Source organism: Protopterus annectens, chromosome 5.part0 (assembly GCF_019279795.1).
Source record: "Protopterus annectens isolate FY-2018-M chromosome 5.part0, PAN1.0, whole genome shotgun sequence".
NCBI lineage: Eukaryota > Metazoa > Chordata > Ceratodontiformes > Protopteridae > Protopterus > Protopterus annectens.
The window spans coordinates 433,633,267-433,657,271 of record NC_056735.1 but is presented as its reverse complement, the minus strand read 5'-3'; positions in this window follow the sequence as shown (position 1 = coordinate 433,657,271).

Here is a 24,005-nt window from a genome sequence, read left to right as displayed (position 1 = left end):
CATGGCCACACTACACTCCATGTAGGGCTTACACTATTCCTACACAGAGTTTATTAAATCTGGGGGGATGTCTTGAACATGCTAAAGAGTGAATCAGCTGGCTGAATCTGCCTCCATGATCTCCTTCAGTATGTTCTCAACCAAGTCCCAAATCCCTCATTCAGAGAGGCTTATCAGGGTGTATGAGTTGGGATCCCACTGCCCTGACCCTGAAAAGATGTCCCCAAAGGGTCAGAGGCTGAATACTTCCTAAACTGAGAGGTACATGCTTGGGCCATTCCAGAGGATTGTAAAACATGAACATAAATGGGAGAGATAAAATATCAAAGGAAAAAGGAATACATAATTACATAAGAAAAACAAGGAAAAGGGGAGATACAAAAGAGAAAGAACAGAATAAATTCACACATCATGTTATACAGCATTCATTTCTTACTTTAAAACATTTTTATTTTTATAAGTCCTGACTGAAGTAAAACAAGTGTACAGGAAGCACTTATGCAAACTTTGGATTACATTCTATGGGAAGTGTTTATGAATACTTGGCAGAAGTATGTATTGCTATCAAGTACTGGTAAGGTTTACTTGTTACAGACTACTATGCATACTTAATGATCACATTTGTGCCTAACATGCATTTATTTGCAATATTGTACTGAAAACATATTTTATAAATACTTAAATCTTATAAAGTCAGTTAAAGACAGAATATTGCTATTTATATATTGACATATCTTTTACCGTTAGTTGAAGTCATGTAATGAATGCATTGTATTATTTCTTTATATACAGTAATAAAATGAGTTAAAACAATATTGATCATATACACTGATATATTTCTCACTTTTGGTTGTAGTAACATACTGAATGCACTTTAGTGCTTCAGTTACCAAGCTTTATAAATCAATTCTCTATACATATTAATAAAATTAGCGAAACATAGAGTGTAATTTGTTACATTTCTTATACTTACCAGCTTCTTCTACCAGCCTTGCAGTTGTACTTACCTGCTGTCACCAGTTGTAGGTGATTTGCTCCCGAGCAACAAAGAGAAGATATAAGACATTTGTTATTTACTTGTATTTCACTTTTTTCCTTTTAATATTATTTAGAAGACTAGTACTTATTTGCAAGGCATTCCATTCATTGCAGGATGAGCTTACTATTGCATTTGTTGAAATCTATATTATTATCAGAATTTTCATACTGCCCCAATTTTCATTGTACAGCAAGTTATAATCAAATTGATAGATTGGTGGTGGACTGGTGTTTTAAAGTGTTATCCTTTGCACATAACAATCTGTAAAGTGTATTCCGCCAGAAGATGCTCCCATACAGAAAAATGTAGTAATTCAAGGAATTTTCTTAGCTGTACAGAAGGGTGTGTTTTCTGCCTAAAAATTTTAAGCATATAAGGGTGATGATTTAAAATGTATGCAGAAGTAATACAATGACCATTTCTCATTAAAGTATGCGCAGGTCATTCACTTGACACTGCAACCCCCACCCCCTCTGACAACCTTCATTCTGACTATGGCTTGGTGCCTGACTGAGAGTTCAGTCATCTTCTATGTGTAGTTAAAATGTAGACAAAATTACTTTCTTTAACAATTATTATACAAATAAATCATTTCTGCCCTACACAAAATCCTTTCTTTGCAAGAATTGTCTGCACATAATTTAACAAGTACATGCTGTATAGCAATAGTGCATGAAATTATTATGTGGCAATGCATTTTTTTTTGTATAAATACAAGTAGTTGTAGGTGTATTTATGCAGATGTATATCTGTGATTTGCAGATATATGTATCCAGATTATTATTTTGCTCACTCATGTGTTATACTAGTATTTATACAGACAATTATTCTATCAATTAAACATTCCCTGTATTTGTATACAGATGCAGTTCTGTGTACAGATATGCTTATACTTTCTTTTGCATTATTATAATAGTATTACGGATACATATTTGCAGTTGCTCATATCTATTCTAATAAATACATTCAATTATGTAACCTTAAAACCTATGTTTAATATGACAAAAAATAACAAATAACTAAATAAATAATACTATAGAACTCTGGTCTTCTCAACACAACCCCGACAACTCACACAGCCAGCTGGTCTTGCCTACACTTCTGTACGTCATCGTACCTGTGGCAGCACTGTTGGCAGGAGTGGGTGATCCCTGTCAGGGATGATAGGTGCTCACCCAACTGACAGATGTCCATCTATTTCAAAACATTTCCTATTGTGCATGCATGGATCTTATCCAGATATGACTCATTAGGAAGGTGGACCATTATCAATGTCCCCTTGCCTGATCAGCATGGAGTGAGATCTCTTGTTATCACAGATTCTGCCGTTCAAAGTGCCAGAACAAAAATGAAGAAAGTATGAGCAGGCCTGTGGTTCACAGGCAGAGAAACACTCCCTCTGGAGTGTGGTATCACCTTAACCAAACCCAGTTAACTAGCAGGGGCATTAGGCTATGTACCTTTAATACTGGCTATATTGGTCTAGCAAAAAAATGCTTTGTCCTATATAGTTTTATAGAATAAATTCACATTTCATTTATATCGTGGATAAAAAAAATAGTATGCAATCATCATTTTTCTTTGTACTACTTAAAATTCCTCAACGTTGGCTTAACTACCTTTTTATGAAGTTTTACACTTGAATGTCATTTATTTCTGCAGTACAGCAGTTTTTTTTGGATGGGTGTGGAAGAAACACATATTCTGACGGGTATGACTACCACGTTGTATTAAGTGTTGAGTGTTTTGAAGTGAGAAGGTGTTCTAGAATATGTTAAATAGGCAGAGGCTATAATTTATTCATGGAGTAGAGGAGCATTTTTGTGGGCATTTGTAGAAATACATATTTGTGTGCATGTTTGTGCCTGTGTTTGTGTGTATATGTGATTACCAACATTTATTAATGCTGAGTTGTTGAGGCAAGATAGTGTGGCAGGTGTTATTTGATGGGCAGAGATTACACTTCATGGTTGTACAATCTGTCATTCATATGACTCCATTTTGTTTTAAATTTTTTAATATATTTATTCCTATGACATCCTGAAGACTGCTGAGGACTGCTGTGGACTCTACCACTTTCCAAAATGCATTCACGTGAACCCAAGGCCATATTCATGAGCAGCTAAGAGTGATTTATATGAATTAGTGGCTGTACACATTTGTGTATTACTGTGATTCACAGAGATAGATGTAAAAGGGACTAATTTGCATACAATATGTATAAATCATCCTAAATGTAAATTACTACTATATTAACTTGAGATTTCTTGAGTTAAGTGTAAAATGATTTGGGAAACCTCAGACTTTTTAAGGTAAGAAAAAATAACAAAAATATTTTAGTTTAATATGAAACTTCAAAATGATGTAGAATTAGTGTGTTACCTTAAAGAAACTTTTATTTTTATTTAACATTTGTTGACCCAGAAAGTCCAACTAGGACAGAGCTCATTTTCAGCGGAGGCCTGGGGAGAAATGCTCCAGCTGCATTACTTTGAAATGTGGAGGAAACCAGAGTACCTGGAAGAAACCCATGGAGAACATACAGACTCCACACAGAAGGCACTTCAGCCGAAAATTGAACTGGAGAACCTTTTGGTGTTAGGTGACAGCTTTAACCGCTGCACAACTGTGCCACCCTAAAGTCTTACCACTACACCATTTTACTGATATTAAGGGCATATTACCATGTCTTTAGTGAAGAGTGTAAAGCTGTCATTTTTAAGTGGAAAATCATTACAGTAACAACAGTTAACATGGTTACTGATCACTGGGAAAATTACTTAATTTAGTGTTATTTACTGATTGTACGTATACATGTGTTTTAATTGTGAAGTACTGAAGTGGGAAGGATGTGTTGTAGGCTGAATATGCATATGTTTTTATTTGGATATGTCACTGAAGAATGAAAAATGACAGTATTATGAATACAGTAAATGGTGGGGCTAGGGCAAGAATGGATCTGTCTGTTAAACAAGTGATTGCTTTACTGTTCTGAATGTATCTATGATACTGCATACATTAGGATAGCACAACTTTACTTGGCTGCACTGAGAGTTTGCTTGTGTTTATAATTATGGGATTTGTGTTACCCAACTTTTTTTAATGGATAATGACAGGCACCCTTTCAGTGTTGTGTAGTTTGACTGATGATTATATCAAAAGATTTTTTTGTATGACTATGGTCTCTTTTATGTGCAGCAATGATGTAAAACAATGGATCAATGCAAAGAAAGGCCAATGTCAGCCTTGAGGAAAACAACATCATCATGGCAGCCCTTAGGATACATGGGAAGTATCTGTCTGGTAAAGGGGGTCCAAACAAGCTGAGAGAACAAAAGCTGGGACTCGAGTTGTCCTGGATATTAATGCAGTGGTTGCAGAAACTGCAAATTAACACAGTGCAAAAAGAGGGCAAATGACATGGATAGGATGTATAGAAGTAAGATGAGGCTGAATGCAGTTGCCTTTACCAGTACTGGGGATGCTGCCAGCAATTATCCCATTAACACCAGATAACAACCACGTCCCGTGTGGAACAGCACCAGCGAATACACAGATAATTCCACACCAGAAAATACGAACACAGCTCAGTATGTTAGCAAAATAAATCCACCGGAATAACTAAAACCACAATAGTGCTTTAATACAAATGAAAACAGCGGTCTCAAACGTCAAGCGCTTTCACTAGTCTAAGCTAGCTTCATCAGAACGGTTAAAACAGCTGATTACACTTTGTTTTAAATAACAAAACGCGCCAAAAACTAAAAAGCCATATTTAAAGCTACATAGTATTAAATAAAACTTTATACAGATGTTATAAATTCATTTATACAAAAATCTATATCAATATAAACAAAATATGTATATAATTAAATGTATGTTTTGAAATAAATAAATACTTATCAATTATATGTTATTTAAACATTAATAAATTAATATTTCTGAAGATGTTATACAGATACAAAATCTAATAAAATAAAATAATATAATAGCACTTTGTATACCTCTAATTGATGTTCAGCATCAAAAGGGGCTTAATAGTAAAATAGTCATTAATACCTGGTTTTCTAGTAGAGTCCGTTAAGACTTGCCAGTATAACTCTCTGTAAGCTAAAAGATTTTTCATATTGCCACCTCTAGGGTTGATTTTAACTGTCTCTAATATAGCAAATTCAAATGTATGTTCTTTCCCTTCTTTCATGATGTGCCTGGCTAATGCATTTTTAGTGTCTTTATTTTTTATACAATATAAATGGGAATATATTCGTTGTCTTAAAAATCTTTCAGTCTTGCCCACATAAAATGAAGGGCAGACTGTGCACAATGCGATGTATACTACCATCCTGGATTTACAATTACCCTTGACTGGGTATATTTTAGTGCTATTCTCGTTTCCCAATATGATTGAACTCTTTGTATAAATACTATGACACTGTTTGCATGTCCCACATCTCGAAGTATATGTGTTTCCAGTATGTTTTAAATTGCAACCTATTTCAAGGATTCTCTTGACATTCATACCCATTTTGTTGACAAATTTGGGTTCTGCACCCAGTTTCTCACCTATTTCTGTATCTTTGTTTAAAAGGTGCCAGTTTTTTATGATAATGTTTTTAATATATTGGCTGTAAGGACCAAATTCCAGAATGCAAGCTCTATAATATGTATTGTCTGTAGCTTGTAAAACTACTGAATTTGTGTCTTGCTGACCTATAATGTCACTATTTGTTGTTGAATCCAATGTGCTATAGGACCCAAGTAATGGTTTATATTTAACACCCCATTGACTTATCACATATGCAGAAATTTCCACCATCAAATCATTATCATAACCTCTGTCCAAAAACAGGGAAGTAATATAGTCAATTTCCTTTACCATATCATTGTAGTTTGAACACATTCTTACTGCCCTGACGCATTGTCCTTTGTAAATATTTCTTTTTACCTTTCTAGGATGACAACTGCTAAAGTCCACATAAGAATTAGTAAAGGTGCCCTTTCTATAAAATTAACACAGTGCAAAAAGAGGGCAAATGACATGGATAGGATGTATAGAAGTAAGATGAGGCTGAATGCAGTTGCCTTTACCAGTACTGGGGATGCTGCCAAGAATTATCCCATTAACACCAGATAAGGAATACCTCTGCTCCATCTGTGGTGATGGCTATAGCACAGAAGCTGATGGCATGGAATAATCAGAGGTGGTGGTGTGGACACTGGCTATTACCAATGTCTGCAGCAGTAGCCCTTGTCTGTTCAGGAATGTTGTTTTTAAAACAGAATACATATTTATATAGAGAACTGAATGCTTACATTGAATGATTACATTAAACACATAGCAATTACTGTTAATGGGTGGCCCTTCATCATCTACACAAAATGACAGTGAAGACAGTGTACATGGTAAGTGCCACCACACCTCCTTAATAAACACATACATGTGTATGCTATTTCTTTATTACTCATGTTTTCAAACCATTTTTATAGGGTCAGAAACAAACAGTTAAACTATACCAGTAAATGTGGAGGATATCTGCAGCAGATTGGCTATTGAAGATGAAAATGATAACATAGTTACATTTATGAAGCACCATGAGGAAAATGGCATACAGTCCCCAAGTTTCATGGCAGGATCTCATACCCCACGACATGTTAGTAAATATAAAAAACTGACTGCACATCACAAAGTCAAGGACATGCTGACATTACACTCACACTTGTACAGGCAGAAAACTCATGCACCTCCACATCAGTGTCTACAAACCCAGATGAACACTTTTAAGATACTGGCAGACATTCAGAGGCAACGATGTCCACAGTGACACCTTTACAAAGTGGAGCCATATGCAGAAAGTTGTTACAGCTACCCCAGGAAACATGTAAAGCATTAGCTGCCCAGCAACAAATGTGACTTGATGTTCTTAAGATTCAAAAACTGTCACAGAGAGTCAGCTGGAAATGGTAATAGTCTCCAGGATATGCATGAGGATTTTCAGCACTACTTGGAAATAGCACAGAAGGGGACAATGCCATGACCACACTAATGTGCAGCATGGTGGCATACCAAACATCAGTGTCTGCCTTCATTTGTGCACTAGTTAGGGCCTACCAGACTCAAGCAAGAATAAGTCTTGGAAGAGGAAGAGGACTGGGTACTTTCTGCACACATGGAGGCAGATCATATTAGACTACATGTGCTTAAGTACTGTAATTAGCTGCGGGGACAAACAAAACATATTTCATGTGGGCCACATCAGGGTTCATTTATACCTAGCAGAATCTCTCTTTCCTCTTACAATTTGATATCCTCCAAATTTCCAGTCAGATTCCTGCAGTGTCTGTGAGAGCAACTGTATCAAATAGGGCACGACATTGGACCAACTCACAATTCAACTCTCATGACAACCCTCTTCAAAGTCACTAACATTATCATATAGCCTATCTTTAGTAGATGTGTATGACACATTTTAGAATGTTCCAATTATCACTAATACTAGATTTTAGTTAATTACCCCCAGTATTATACTCTATAACCATAGCTCTCTCAAATCTTAAGTTATTAGTGTCAACCGTATTATCATTGATACTAGAGTTCATACTAGTTTGTAGCATGTGTGAGTAAAAACCTAATAAATGTATATAATGGTGTCCCTATTCAGAAAGTACTTGTGATTGCAATTGTTCAGGTAGTTACACAGGGTAAGGTTATTCTTAAACATATCAAGCAAGAGCTCTATTTCTCTGTTCAAGATATCTCTGTCTAATATCAACCTAGTTAATGTGATCAGCTGATCCTTTACTAAACTTTTCATTTGTGTAAAGGGGTAACAGCTGTGAAAGTGTAAATAATCATTCCTGGAGGCTGTTTTTCTATAAATTATGGAGACAAACACCAGGATCAGTCATTATAATGGTTGTATCATGAAAATTAACTGAATTGAAAGAAACAGTATAAGAAAATGTTAAAAACTTAGTTGAAAGGTTAAGATATTCAATAAACTCATAAAACAACTGTTCAGAATCAATCCATATAATAAAAATATCATCCAGATATCGAACATATAATTTGCAGTACTGAAAATATTCATTAGGAAACACATGTGAAGTCTCACAAGCATACATAACTAAATTGGCATGGGTGGGGGCACAAGAAGCCCCCCATTGCTCTTCCTGTCACTTGCCCGTACACATCTCCATCAAAATATATTAAATTGTTGCCAAGAATAATGTTCATAAATTCTATGAGTATCAATATATTTCTGGAACTTAAAAACTGACAGGACAAAAGGGAGGTATGAAAAAGATCCAAACCTACTGACTTAGGGATACCAGTAAATAAATCAACAATATTAATTGCTACAAAAATCCTATAAGTCCATTAGCATGTGTGTTGATCTATGGAAAACATGTTTTAATGTCCTGTTTACAGACTGCTAAGGAGTAGGAGTAGGTTTCAGAATTTTGTGCCACCACAATCAGTCTAAAAGGTGTTTTGTGTATGCTTTTATGTACCATGGGAATTCCAAATATTACAGAAATACAAGATTAGATATTAATTGACATTCATATAAATTAGAACTCAGTAATCCCCTGAAACAAATATTCATGGAGAAACAAATCAATTCTTCAATAAACAATGATAATTTCTTTACATGAAACATATATGTATGTACTAGTGTCCTGTAACATGCTAAAAATAATACCAGCATATTCTGCAGAGTCAAATAAAACTGTTCCTTTGCCTTTATCAGGCTTCATAATATGAAAAGCTGTGTAGCTAATAAGATCTCTCAGTATTTGCCTTTCTTCTGTATTTCAATTGTACTAACACTCGTATCTTTGTTTAGCCAGTATATACATTTCTTGCTCACATGCTACATTATCAAAGGATATACAGAAGGACCAATTGTGCTTTTTTAATTCTAGATATGTAGAATGTACATTATTTCCATCCTGTTCAAAATAAATAGATAAATTAAGTTTGCTAGTTAGCAAATGTAATTCAGTGATAGCATTGACCAAATTGAATTGTTTGCCAGGTAAAAAGATAAAACCCTTTTCAAGCAATGTAAAAAAATGATGCTAATATCAACCTGTGTATAATTAAATATCTTGTAACCTCTCTGAGTTAATAATAGATGACCAAAACTCAAAATGATTATGCTTGCAACATAAGTAATGTTTAATCTATGTGTTTGGATTGTATACGTAGCCCTAATGGGAAGCCACTATGATGTATTTAAACTTGAAATTTTTAATTGTATTTTGTTCTGAAGAAGTCATCCTAGTTGATGAAAGCGCTTAGCAACTTTGGTTTATTATTTTTAATATTAAAATAGTACTGTGGACTCACAACGTTGTGCTTCTTTATTTTACTATGTATACATGTATGTATGTATTCATAGGGTTATTTGTTTGTTCTTACTAAATGTGTTCATCTTAAAGAACCAAATAACTCTTAAGAAAAAGATGCTGGGACGAAAGATTCTTAATACAACCCTAAGCACTATTTATTGGAGCAGAACATAATCTAGGTGATACCTGTAGTGCTTGCATTGACTTTGTAGACTATCGGTGATGTTTGCCATCTTTATTTTCATATATCTTTATACTATCAAAGTATAATATCTTGAATACATTAGAGAGTTAGGCAAGCTACACATTTTTCTAATGTAGCAAATTATTTTAGCTGAAAACAATGATACTTTGCATGCAAAAAACTTTCAAATATGGTAAAAGTCTTCCTTATAAAAGAAACACCAATGCTACTTATGGATCCATAGCATAGTTTGAGTAGCAGAAACAGATGAGGAAAATTATCAGGCATATTTAAACTAACCTTGGCTAAAAGATATTGACACAAATGTTATAGTATGACATGGAGAAAGTTCCAAGCTTGCACGCACGCCACTGCACAGTCTTTCAAAGAAGATAATCTGGTATAAACTTCCAGGAAAATGATGAAGCACATTGCCTAAAGATGGATAATGACAGTATGCAGCTATTTTTTGCTATCTGTTATCTTGTTTCAATGATACACACTGAGAAACTTATCTGAGAACTGAATGGGACACTGTCTTACTGTGAGGTGACAATGCTACTCATTGTGCCATTGTCAAAGCCTGTCTTTCTTTAGTATCATTACATATTGTCATGCAGTTTACTTTTCTGATCAATACCCCATGGTAAGCAAAATGTTTATGGAGTTGGAAACAATACAAACTGAAGTCAACATTGGGTACATTTTTGAGACATTAATATAGATGTTCTAATGGCTAGATGATATATTTGTGTTAAGAGTTTTCATGATTATTTTGCTTACTCAACTCATAAATTCTGAATAGTACCAGTGACAATACAAAAAGAATGAGCAATATTATGTAACTCTAGAATGACAACACCCTAGATTTGTCTTCAAAAGTAACATAAAAAATTTACCCAACATATTAAAGTAAACAAACATTAATTACTTCATTATAATTAAAAACAAAACATATCTGACCAGTCACTAATTTTTCCTTCTGTTTCTTCTCTCTTCATTCCTCTTAAACAGTCTTTTTTTCTCTCATTATGTGCATTTATGAATCCTGCTATGGTTTTCCTAGCACTATTCTGATAGAAGTGTTCTCAAATTCTTTCTCAGTCAATACTTTTGCTACCACATTTATTTGTTCAAAGTCATGCCTTCAACAACATTTGGATTAATTTCAACTATAGTCCATTCAAATCAAGTTGTATCATTTCCAAAACAAAGAAATAAATCATTGCCATTAAAATAAAGATGCATTAGTACTTATACACATGCTAGACTGCAGCTTTGTCTGTGGACCAAGTAGTTAATTTATACTATCCACACTGTGTGTATGAAGCTCCTAGGAAACTTTGCTTTTTTAATGTTGATTGAATGTAATATATTTTAGCGCTCATATGTTAACCTACAAACAGTGTCATGAACAATGAATTTAATTTTATGTACACTATTCTGGAAAATGTCACTTTGAAAAACAGCCTTTCATAAGTTTTCCAAACTTCTACTTAGCTTGATGCATTTGCTTATGGAACTCTTTATCCCTTTACCCATGCATACATATAAAAATATATTTTAGTCCAGCTAATTAACTAACTTTGTAACTAAATAATTAAATAAACATCTAGAACCACAGCAGACTAGGAAAATATAAATGACTTCAGTAGAATCACGTCCTGTTCTCAGTAAATAAATAAACTAATCAAAATATATATATATAATAAACCTAAGCCAACTCAATAAACATTTTGCTTTCTATGGGTCATTGATCACAAAAGTAAACTGCATGACAATATGTAATGACACTAAAGAAAGGCTTGGATAATGGCACAGAGAGTAGCATTGTCACCTCACAGTAAGACAATGTCCCATTCAGTTCTCATCTGGATTGTCATCTGTACATAGTCTTCATTGCCTCCCTGTATTTGCATGAGTTTTCATTCACAGCAACTCCTCACCTTACTTTCCCTATACTGTGACTCAACCAGCAAGCCTAATACTTTCTCTCTACAAGTTATCCCTACTTCTGAAATCCAATCGTATCATTTTAAACTATCACCAGCAACACTTACTACAGAGTCATAGGTTCATAGGTTCATAGGCTGGTGCTAGGCTATCGGCCCTAGGGCCTATACAAGCCTAGCCATAAAAATTCCCTAGATATTTCTTCCCACAATATTTTGGGCCTATACAAGCCTAGCCATAAAAATTCCCTGGATATTTCTTTCCAATATTTACTTCCCTAGACCCCTGTCTAGCAGAGTGACTGAATTGATCCCCAGGATGAATTTCCTATCTCCCATCCAATCGTCAAGGTTCTTCTTGAAGAAGGCCAAGGAGGCATTCTGCTTGACATGTATGGGCAGTCTGTTAGAGAGTATGGGGAGTCTCTGGGTCAGGATCCTATCCATCTAGCATGTTTTGTTCAATGTGATGACAAGGTTTAGATCCGTGGAACATGCGGCTCTGAGGTTTTGGGATTTCTTTAAGTGGAGCATGTCCAACAACTCAGGGTTTGATATGGCCTTGTATGTTAAGCAGAGATCGCCTCTGAGTAGACGATATGCCACAGAGTATAGCTGGAGTTTTTTTAGGCGGTCAGTATAGGGCATCTGCTTTAGGCCTGTGATTCTTTTAGTGAGGTATTTCTGCAGCCTTTCCAACTGTTGCAGATGTCTTGTAAGGTACATCCCAAATGAGGCATTGTATTCTAAAATGTGGTTCTAATGAGGGATGAGTAAAGTGGGACAATGACCTGTTTTTTTCTGGATGAAAAGCTGTTAGTGATGAGGTGTGCCACATAGAAGGATTTCCTGACTGTTGTGGCGATGTGGTTATCAAAGGTGAGACCACTGTCCACCTGTGTTCCTAAGTCTCTCATCACACTTTCAGTGTTTAGTATACTGCCACCTATGTGGTAATTCATGGGTACATGTTTTTTCCCAAAGGGGATAACTATACATTTCTTGGCATTAAGCTTGAGCCCATGGGTTAGCACCAAGCATCTGTTTCTGTAAGGCCTTTTTGTAGAATATCCACATCATTTGGGGATTCAATAATGGCTTCCAGTTTGCAGTCATCTGCAGTCTTTGTTAGCCAGAGTCTCTTAGTGTTGGCCTGTACTTCAGAGAAGTAGATGCCAAACAAGAGCGGTCCCAGGACTGAAGCCTGAGGTACTCCACTTGTCACTTGTCTAGAGTTGGATTTGGAGTCGGCTAATTTTAGAAGGAAAATCAGTTGCCTGCCCAGTTTCCATTCTCATCAATAGATCCATCTCTGAGTCTTATGTTCCTAACATCTGTTAATAGTCTTACATTATTCTTCTCCACAAAAGAAGAACTTCAAATGAGCTCAACGGTTTTAGACCCATAGCCATTATATCTTTCTCTATCCAAAATCCTTGAAAAATATAACCATTCCCAGGATCTGGAACACATTCTAGGTAACAATTTCCTTTTCCCATAACAACATGGTATTAGATCAATTACACAGCACAGATTCTGCCCTCATATCCTCTATCAGTACTATTCACTACCATGGGAATAACAATAACATACAACACCAATCCGATGGAACTGAGTATAAAAAAAAAACAATAAACACAAAAAACTCAGCATGACTCACTGGATCCAATAAAGGCAGACACAGTTCTGTAAAATGCATTGTCCATGTACCAAAAAGTACACCGTTTAAGTCCAAAAACAATTTAATGTCACAAAAGATGTAAAATGTTGAAATTGTGGAACTTGTGCTTAAGAACAATTATATTTTTTTCCAGAGTGAATATTACAAACAGATGGATGGGGTGGCCATGGGGGCTTCATGTGCCCCTGTGTTTACCAATATTGTGTTATTATACTGGGAACAATATCATGTTTTTGGCTGTACATTATATACCAACAATATTAGAACATATTACCACTTCCTGGATGATATATTTATCATCGGGAAGGGACCAGTTGATTTGATTGCAGTTTTTATTACATATTTTAATAACACAATCCAGTTTCTAACCTTCACATATAATATAGGAGTTGAGGAAATGCATTTTTGTATGTTAAAATCAAAAAGGATAGAAACAGAAGATATGTATCTACCTTATATTGCAAAGAATATTCCTCAAATTCTTATTTACATTTTTTGAGTGAAAATCCTTTTTTACAGAAAAAGAATATTGTGAAAGGGGAGATGGTGAGGGCAGCCCATATGACCACCCTTAAGGAAGATTTAGTAAGAGAACTCAGTTACATCGAGGAACATTTTATTGCAAGGGGTTATCCAAATGATTTAATTAAAACCATGAAGGATGGCATATTGAAGGAATGGGGTTACAAATAAGTACCTGTGATGCCTAATAACAAAGATAGTATCCAGGTGTTGTCAACTATTATCAAAGATCAGGGAGATACAGTTTCAGAAAATAGGGCAGACAAGATACTGGATTATGGGCAAGAATTATTTATGGCAGTTGATTATCATAGAGACACTAGAGAAGTAAAAAATATTATCATAAGTATTAGGAACTTTTTTCTAAGATGCCCAGTAGTCTGGACATATTTGGTAAGACCTTAAAATTAGGATATAAGAGAAACCCACAACTGAAAAATATTTTTGAAAATAATAGATGCTATAATCAAGTTGGGGAAAGGTCAGGTACCTTTAGATGTGGCATGTGTCCCCAATGTCCATATATTGCAAATACAGCTGAATTGTATATTGGTGACAGACAAAAGAAAACAGCTAGTGGCCATTATAGCTGTTATATGAAAGGGGTGCATGTGGCTTATTGTACAGAATGTCTTTCATATTATATACGGGAAACAGAGAGAAAAATAAAACAAAGAATATGTAAACACATGTATGAGATTACCAAACAAAAAGAAACAAATGCTTTATTTAAGCATGCATTAAACTGTGCACAAGCTAGATTTAAGTTTTGGGTGATAGAAAAAGTGGGCATTCCTGAAAGGGGAGGGGAATGGGAAATCACCTTTGAATACTGAGAGCTTATGCGGCAGTTAACCCTGAAAGTTTGTACCCCTCCTGGGTTAAAGTAGCATTATTCCATTGTCCCTGCTTTAAAAAGAAGAGCTTTAAAATATTGAATGTATTTACAGTGGGTTTTTTTTAATTTTTACATATACATTCATTTTTTACATACAAATTTGGTTTTAAGTGTAATTCTTTGTATAATAGTGTGTGATGTGTTACACTATTAGGTAACTAAGGGAATTGTTAATTGCAAGTAATTAAGAGACGATATTTAAATGGGGAGGTAGAGTGAAGTGTTATTCTGATGAAGTTCCCTATGAGGAATGAAAGCACTTAATCTTTTGTGTACTTTTGTGACATTAAATTGTTTTTGGACTTAAACGGTGTACTTTTTGGTACATTGGCAATATATTTTATAGAATTGAGTCTGCCTTTATTGGATCCAGTGAGCCGTGCTGAGTTTTTTGTGTTTATTAATAACAATAACATAGTTTCTGCTAATTTCACTGATCTGTCAAAAGTGTTTGACACTGTGTTACACTTTTGTTTCCCAGATAAACTCTGTAAACTAGGTGTCTTCTGCAGCACCGTATGTTGATCAGCATCATGCCTTAGAAATAAGAAGCAATATGTCAAGTGATAACAAGCCATATCCCCCTCTCTCCCCATATAAGTGGGATTCCTACTGGTTCTGTCCTTGGTACCCTGCTATTCATCATCTTTATCAAGGACATGCCCTTACATTCTGCTAATGCCACCATCACTCAATATGAAGACGATTCTATGATAATCAGCAAAGCCAAATTATTCTCTGAACTTCAGTTCCTCACTTAAACTGCATTCATATCTGTGTAAAACTGGTTATGGGACTCTAATCTTGTGCTCAGTGCCAAGAAAACTAAGCTTTTGCTCTTCAAAAAAAAAAAAAAAAAAAAAAAAGCCATAACCAAAAGTAATTTCTCTGTCACCTTTTCCAATGGCTCAACCTTTGATGTAGTATCCATACCCGGATTCTTGGACCTACAATTGAAGATCAACTGTTATTTGATATGCGTATTCAGAAAGTCAGCAAAAAAAAGTAAAAAAAGATCATCAAAAACTAAGCTGGCTATCTAGATCCAATCTGTACTTGACTATCTTTACTGTGCAGTTCATAGCCTCATCTTTTCTGTTCTTACAGAGTATTTACTAACCTCCATAAAGCCCATCTCCTCAAACTTGCCCAGCCTGCATTAAATTATAAAATGTACCACCGACACTCATGTGCACACACAACACTGCACATCACTTAAATAGGTCAACTGGCTTGAATTCTTATATTACCTCATCTCTATCCAAGTGAGACAAGTAAACAGGAAACTCTACTACCTAGAATCCTGTCCTGCCCTTAAAACTTTCTTATTTTGGTACCTTCCAGACATATATTTTTGATCATCAGACAAGTCCTCATGCACTGAAACAACATTGTCAACCTTACGTGGAAAAGCCTTATAAACAAGTTGCATTGCAAAACTCCAGAACTTTCTTCCACTGTCTATTTGAATAAACTCCAGTCCAATTTATTTCAAACTCCAATTACAATCTCACCTTCATTGAAAATGGATTTGTCAATGCTCACACACAGCTCCACCAATTACTCCCAACTGATCAACATCCCTGTCTTTCCTTACATCATACCCATCCCCTATCAACTACCTTCATACACAAACTAACTAAATCTCATTCCTTCTCCTTCATCTGAGCTGCCAGCTGCCTAAAATGCAATCCAGTTTCTTTACGGGCACTTATTATTTAAAATATTCCAAATACTATCTTTTTACCCACTCTATAAGTCATCATTCTACTCTTCTCTCATTGCATGCTATAAAACCCATCAACTGTCCAAACTAGCATATTATGTCTTCTCAGATATGTATAATATATATATATATATATATATATATATATATATAAATTAAAGCTGGTTTACTGCAGAAATTATCACAGTCTATATTTTTCTTGCTCATCTGATATAGTAACTGTTATTAGTATTCAGTGTAATAGTTTGCTGTACTTGTATATAAATGTCTTGTCAATTTGTGAAGCTTTTACCCACAGGCATCTACTGAAAATGGGCATTTATTGGCCCAGTCAGAATTTCCTGGTAGATAGATGGACAGATAGATAGATAGATAGATAGATAGATAGATAGATAGATAGATAGATAGATAGATAGATAGATAGGTAGATAGATAGATAGATAGATAGATAGATAGATAGATAGATAGATAGACCGATAAAGTCTCCCATCATTATAAATTGTGTTCATATGACTGCATGTCTGCTTTACATTAATAAGCGTGACTCATTTTACAGCTATATAACAAGACTATTAAAGAAATGATGTTTATTTCATTTATAAGTTGATAAAGCATTCACTTCTACTAATATCTGATAAACACTGATAATTATTAAAATCTTTCCATGTGTTAATATCGACTTGTATTGCGATACAGTGAATACAAAAAAAGAAAAGCACGGTTCATGTTTGCTTTGGTTTATTCTGTCTCTGCTGATATTAGATAAAGCTGATATGGAGCTAAAGGGCTTCAATCTGCTGTTTCAACACAGCACTCAGAATGTCATCATATTTCTTTAACAACTTACACACAAAAATTATTGTTTAAGTTTGCCTATCTAAACAGGCTGCCAGACACCACTCATAAAAAAATACTTTGTGTTATGCATTATGTAGTTCTGTTTTGCTCAAAGAGGCTTATCAAAGTTAACAACTTATTTTTCTGTATCCTTAAATTTTGAGAAAAGTATTATTGCATCAAAACTCTGTGAAGGAATGAAGGGGAAAATACAATGTTTCTGATGATATATTACAGATATTGCTTTCCTATAATGTAATAATGTGTGGTAGGTACTCCTCATCTATCAGATGCAGAATTTATGCTGTCTGTGCTTCAGTATAATCTGCAGCCAGGCATACAGTAAAACATCTGCAAGTAGTTTTATCTGTAAGGAGTCTACACATGCAACACTGAAATTCTATGCACTCATAATCTGCCCTTATTCCTAAAACAGCTGCATTTTAATTTAAGAAGTTAACACTTATATAATACTACTATTATAGATAGGGAGGGTATGATGATTAGTGAGGATTAACAGTGCTTTAATGCCAGCATTGCACGAAAAGAAGTAGGCAGATCAAAAATGCATTTTTCTTAACCTCGCATAATGTACTATTTTTTGACTTGCATTTACTGACATGTCATTTTAATACAGGACATTAATGTTGTTATAGCATCAGCTGAGCCCCCTATTGCTTTTTAAATGAGAGATCTGGCACCCCATAGAGATTATAACCTTAGTGCTCTACAAACATGCAGGCTTCAGCAGTCAAAATTAAGCAAGACAAGATATTCATGTGGGTGTAAAATATTTCATAATTTTCTAATTTATTTTTCCATGCCAAGCTAGAAAGCCATGAAGACATTTGAAACATGACATATAGTAAAGGTCAGCATTGTTAAAGAAATATTCTAAATTATGCTTCAGCTAAACATCTACCAGCACCTGGAGCCTGCTGATTTAATTTTTAAGCATGAATAAAACTTACCTGACAGTTTACAATTACTGGAAAGAAATACATATTATTACATGTAGATTAGACTCTTACCTATATTAGTAAATACATAATATGAGAGAAGTGGATACAGACATTTATTTCTTAATTCCAAGTGAACTGATCTCTATTATAATAAAACATATTTTATTCTGGTGGAGCTTAAACATAAGTTACAGAACAGACAACTATACTGATCGATTAGTCATGAAAATACAAAGCAATGATGAGATTTATGTTCATGTAATGGAAACACAATGACTATTGAAAAAAGACTGAATACGAAAATTTTCTTACACTGTGAAGTACACCAGTAGAGAGAAAAAGACGCAAACACTGTTAAAACTCCTGATGTCCACCACGGTAGCAGAACTTAGTGTAGTATAAAATCCAAACTTTAATAAAAAGAGTATATAACATCAAACAATCAGTTTTGAATATGATCTGAGGAAGGCTAATTTGCCAAAAGCGCTTATCGGGGGACTGAGGACTGCTTGTTTTATGTTATATACTCTTTTTATTAAAGTTTGGATTTTATACTTCACTAAGTTCTGCTGCCGTGGTGGACATCAGGAGTTTTAACATTGAAAAAAGACTAGTAGTTAGTTATGACTTTTGTACAATAAGTTAGAATTCTGTTTGCATGGCTTTGTGATACAGAATATAGAATGGTGGGGCACTTGTCCAAATTAACTAATCTGACATCCAAGAAAGTGCATAAAATGAGATGATCAACAATTTCTACATATAAAGACAAATAAACAGGCATTCTATTTTGTTTCTAAATACAATGCTCCTCCAGTTTCTCACATGCTTTTCTGATTTTACTCTACGTCATTTTTAAATGTGTGTGATGTGTGTTTATGTGTGTACGTGTGTGTGTGTGTGTGTGTGTGTGTGTGTGTGTGTGTGTGTGTGTGTGTGTGTGTGTGTGTGTATGTCTTTATATGTATGCGGCCATGCACATGTATGTGCCTACAACTAAGATGATCTTCCAATGCTTTTCACGCTTTTCTGATTTAATTCTAAACTTTTTCTGAATATGTGCACACACGGTGGGTGGGTTTTGAGTGAGTGTGTGTTTGTGTGTGTGTGTGTGTGTGTGTGTGTGTGTGTGTGTGTGTGTGTGTGTGTGTGTGTGTGTGTGTGTGTGTGTGTGAGAGTGTGTGAGTGTGTGTGTGTGTTTCTCAATTCTAGACATTCTTGGTGTAGTTTCAGGTTTTACTGGAAATTCGTAGAAATGATTTTCTGCAAGAACATTTATACATTTATTATATTCAGTCATTCTATTAATTTATCAACTTCTGGCAATGTAACATTTGCATGCTATTATAGTTCATCTCTGGTTACATTCTACTTGCATCGTGAGTGCACTCATGTTAAACAAATAGTGCTTTTTAGTTTGTCATAACATAGTGCTCCCATTAATACCACCAGAGAGACAGGACCACTACAGCTAACTGCATACTGAGAAGGGGAAGTGGAAACATTGAGAAGGGTAACCTGGCAGTATCACATACCCTCTTCATGTACACCAGGGTCTTTTGTCACACCCCAGCTGAGAAGAGCTGATTGATATCATATACATCACCTCATTTATAATTAATCAACTCTAGACCCCTGTGTGCTGAATTCAATGGTTGTCTGCCATGTGATAATAGCACTAACCCCTGCACCAGAGGAGTGTTATATTATTCCTCCCTTCCCACTTAATCTAAAAAAATGCACTTTATTCAGCTGTTTTACTGTATTTGTGTTTCTTCTTACTTTGTTACTTTAGTTTACTTTTGCTGCTTGTTCTTTAAAGTGTTCAATTGCATTTATTCTGCCGCATTTATTACTGCTTGTTAGTAGCTTGGCAAAATTGTAACTGTTATTCTAAACCTCTTAGTTTTGATGTAAGAACTTGGGCTTCAGGCCAGTTGTTTTACATTAAGAAGGTTTGTAATCTACATTCTTGTGGCAGGAAAGGTAGCTTACATCCTTCTATGTTGGGAATTGCTGGTTGAAGGCTTAGTGTGTCTGTTATTCTAAAAGTAACTCAGAACCAAAATACATCCTCGTAGTGGGATATGCTGCAGTGTAAAATCCAGGCAGAAACTGGGTAAAAGTGACACAAATTTATTGTTTATCCACAATAAAAACACTCAAAATGGTCCACAATAAAAACAATACAAACAGTCCACTTTCAGTGTTTTTATTGTGGACCATTTTGAGTGTTTTTATTGTTTTTATTGTGGACCGTTTTGAGTATTTTTATTGTTTTCATTGTGGACCATTTTGAGCGTTTTTATTGTTTTTATTGTGGATAAACAATAAATTTGTGTTACTTTTACCCAGTCTCTGCCTGGATTTTACACTGCAGCGTATCCCACTACCAGGACGTATTTTGGTTCTGAGTTACTGTTGGTGCTTGTTCTACGCACTGGTTATCTTACTATGTTATTCTAAAAGTGTCTTAATTCTGGTTTAAGTGCTTTATGCCAGTTATTTTACATTAAGATGGTTTGTGGTATACATTCTTGTGGGATGAGAGGGTAGCCTCTGCACTTCTGAGCTGGGAGTTTGGTGGTTAAAGGAATACGCCTTTAACCAGCAAACCTGCCTGCTTATTTGAACCGTTTTTTTTTTTTCTGAATTTGTTGTACTTTGTTATAGCACAGACTAGATTCAGACCTGCTGAATCTAGTTCTGTTTGTATAATTTGAGCACTAAACCAGGCCATCTTTTGTTGGACAGGGTTCCCCTGCACCCTAGGGAAGGAGTGTGTAGTTAAAACTCATCTAATTGAAGGCTGCTGTAACAAGGCTCAGTTTTAAGCTTTTTTATTGCTTAATTTGTTTAAATCAGTTTGCTCTTGTTTGCTACATAAGTACCATGTTTAGGCAGGTTTATGCTTATTTGTGCATCACACACTACTGAGCAGCGGTGGGCATCATTGGCAGTTATACACGCAAACACATCTGCCTGCAAATGTTCCCTTAGTACTCTGCTGGTGCTCCATTGGTGAGTTCTCACAACTATGCCTCACTGACAGGTGATAGAGTCAGCAAAGCTCCTGATGTACCAACACTGATCCTATCCACTAGCCCTTTTGTATTTTTGTCCACTTTTCCTGTCATCTACTTTATCTGGTCCTTCCTGTCCTCTCCCTGTTTTCTGACCATTTCAACTTACCTTGTGATCAGACAATTTCTCACAGTTTCTCCAGCCAGCCTGGTCGAAATGGGCATCCTGAGGCAATGGAGCAATTGCCTAATGTACACTGAGAACCCACTTCTTCTAGACCACACAAATTCATTATGTGAGAGGTGCATCTGTATCAAGAACATAGAATCCAGGCTCTCTCACTCATCTGAAACTAAGCAGGTTGTCAGCATGCACACCTCACCTTTTACACCTACCAAACCAGCAACACATAAACCTACATATGCAGAGTCCTTACCAGAAGCTTAACTAAACAATAGAGACCTTCCAAACATAAACAGAAGCAAGATTCACATAATACAGCCTCTGTAAAGCATAGTACACATAATATAGCACACAAGTGTTTCACTATTCAAGCCCCTAAGGCATAACACGAAAACAAACATCTTAGTCATAGGTGACTCAATTGTGAGACACACAGATGTCCCTCTCACCAGGTTGGATAAGGAAAAATTCATGGTCAGCTGTCTGTCAGGTGCTAGTATCCACCATATCACACATGCACTCAAGTCTGTCAACAACAGGCACTGTTATGATTCCATCATAGTCAGTATTGGTGTGAACAACTTGAGATATACCTCACTAGACTATATGAAGAGAGACCTGACTGAGCTCACTGATTATGTGTCTCAGACAGGTATGTCCCTAGCCTTAAGCAGCATTTTACCTTTGCCTAGGATGACACCTCAATACAAACAAAAAATGATTAACTTTAACAATTGGCGAAGTTTCTAGTGTCCTTCAAAGGGGATCCAGTATCTGTCATCCTGGGATGAGATAGTCAACAGACCTCAATGCTTTGCCAGAGATGGTCTTCATTTGTAAACAACCTCAAGGTTATGTTGTTAAATATTCGGCATCTAAACCAGAAACTGCACTCACTGGAACTAGTCCTCATCCTGGAAAGTGCTGACTTTTGTGCATTCACTGAGACCTGGTTTAAGGCTGCAGAGAGCACCCCAGGTATACCAGGTTACATTTCCTTCCACATGTTCAGACCACAAACTGAAGGTGATAAAACTAAAGGAGGTGGTACATCAATATTAATTAGAGATAAATATGCGTCTAGATTGGTTAAACAGCATGATTTCCTTGGATTACTTCAAGTGCAATTAACTGTAGGTAAGAACCCTCTTCAAGTCATTGCCACTTATAGGTAAATTGGATAAATGATACGTGTTCTAACTCACTTGCCCAAAGATTCCTGTACTTTGTTAACTCCAGCATCCTGGACCAGCTGGTTGACACACCTCAAGGGGCTCAAATATCCTGGATCCAGTGCTCACCCACATGGGTAATGCTGCACCAACCCCAGTGTGTCATCATCCCTGGTGAGCTCTGACCACAAATCAGTCTAACTTAAAGGAACTATAACACAAGACTCCCCTTTTATTAACAACTAGACAAAAATATTCTCCAAGGCCAATTACAACCTCTTATGTGACAGCATAAATAGCTTCATAGCCCCTCCCCCCACTGATGGAACAGACAATTATATTAAGTTATACACCAATGCTTTATACAAGCACCTGTACAATTGTATTGACTCTGCCATAACAGATAGAGCCAAAGCAAGGTCTTCAAGAAAAACAAACCTTTTTGGTGGACAACTGCCATTAATAGGCTAGACAATAGGAGCAAGAAATTTCTGTCTAAGATTAAGAAGGAATGGTCTCTAAACTGGACATACTCCCTCCTCAACTTAAACAAGCAAATACGACTCCTATTGAAGTCCACCAAAGCTAACAATGAATCCAAATTAGCTTCAGTAACAAAGGATAACCACAAGGTGTTCTTTAGTTACATCTGTAACCTCAAAGGTAAGGACCAGATTTGCACTGAACTCGTAGTTCATGATGGTACATATACAGAACCTGTGAATATAGCAAACATGCTGGCTGACAGGTTCAGTGAAAACTTCACTACCCTGTCCCCACAACGTATACCTTATAGCATCCCTAACACCTGTCTCCCACTTAGTATCTCTGAGGAGCAGGTCTTAAACATCCTCTCCAAAGCCAAAAACACAGCCAGTATGAGACCAGACAACATCCTAGGCTGTGTTCTACATGGGTTAAAACAGGAATTATCATCACTATTGAGCACACTTTTCAATCACAGCCTAAGCACTAGCTTCATCCCAGTGGAATAGAAAATAGCTGCCTTTGCACAAAGGGTGTACATCCATGGACGCAAGGAACTATAGACCCATTAGCCTGACCAGCCTTATCTGCAAGGCCATGAAATGAATCATCATGTACCTTATTAACAGAGATACAGGAAATCTCTAAACACTTGACGCCACCCAGGTTGGCTTAGTCAAGGGGAAATTATGCTTGTTAAATGGGTTCCTATTGTGTGATCAAAGTGTTGAAACTTCGAACGTAATAAGGTCAAACCCTTATGTTAAAAGTTTCAATACTTAGAACATGTAAAATAAAAAGAAGAAAAGAAAAAAAACAAAACTGTTGTACACAATCTTCCCTTTCTGCACTGTAGTGCGATCTCGGAGTTGGTATATTTAATGAGCGGGGGGTGTGGGGGTGCAGGGGGGCTTGACCCCTGCTTACAACAGTTAGTTATGTTTTTTTCTTTTTTTCTTTCTTTATTTTTTTTACTTATTCAAA